A 1,194-nucleotide genomic window follows, 5' to 3' on the forward strand; every position below is an offset into this window, starting at 1 on the left:
CGGCTGAATTTGAAACAAGCTCCATGTCATTTCCTTCAAGGATTAATCCTTCTGGGCTTGAGATACTGCGCAAGCAATACCTGCACTCATATGAACTCCGCAAATGTGTTTTTCATCCAAGAAATTCCAGATGCTGAGAAAAGCCCCGTTCTCCTGAATAACGACGCTGATGGGGAAGTGAGTGTACACAGATCTCATCCTATAACTGAAGCCCAGCGTGACCCCCTTGATCATGTTCTGCACATGGCTGCCGATCGTGCAGATAGTCGCCAACTCCTTTCTGTTTCCCCACCATCTGTCAACCCGGAGCCTCTTCTTATTCTTCCCAAGGAGACTGAGTTCCACTTTGATGTGGTTGAAGTCCCTCCGGAGGGTTCCTCTGGGGCCCTTCACAATAACTGTGCGTCCTTTCAGAGTGATGTCAACATTTTCTGGAATGTCGACCATCTGATTGCTAACGATGGTCTTCATTCTTGAGGGAGATGCAGCTGTGTATTGTTTAGATGGTACCAGATTAATGTAAAATAAGAGTGCTCAGGAAGGAAGAAGGCATAAACCCAAATGCCTTTTTGTTCAAATGGCTGAAGGAAATGTTTTGAAAAATATAACAAAGGTGACCGCTGTTAATATTCATTTGATTGTTGTAAGGCAATCAAATTTATATTTTAAATTTTTGGGGGGCCGGGGAGATGGCTCAGTGGAATAAGCGCTTCCCTGGCAAGCGCAAGGGTCTGCGTTCAATCCCTGGTTCCGAAAAAAAAAAAAATTTGGCTTCAGGAAAAATTTCAGTTTTTCCAAGGTTATAAAAAAAGGAGGGGAGATTAAAGAGCATAACAGAAATGTGGTTTAAATAACTGACTTTATAAAAAAACAAAGAAACCCCCACATACAACTTAAGGAGTTGAAAATGAGTCAGGGGCCAGGGATAGAGCTCATTTGCACAAGACCCTGAGTTTGATTCCCAGTCTCAAAGCAACAGCAACAACCACAAACAAAAAGAAAAACAGAGTCAGTTGAACATTGAGATAATGTAAATATAGCCCTGGCTTGGCTTTTGGAAAACTACAACAACCACAAACAAAAAGAAAATCAGGTAATCCCAGCTCTTGGGAGACTGTAAACAGGTGGATCACTAGGAGTCCAATCTAGTAATGAGAGCCTGAACACCCTCTAGACCCTTCTCTAAAAAAATTT

The sequence above is a fragment of the Octodon degus genome, unplaced genomic scaffold, assembly GCF_000260255.1.
Source record: "Octodon degus isolate 3935 unplaced genomic scaffold, OctDeg1.0 scaffold00343, whole genome shotgun sequence".
NCBI lineage: Eukaryota > Metazoa > Chordata > Mammalia > Rodentia > Octodontidae > Octodon > Octodon degus.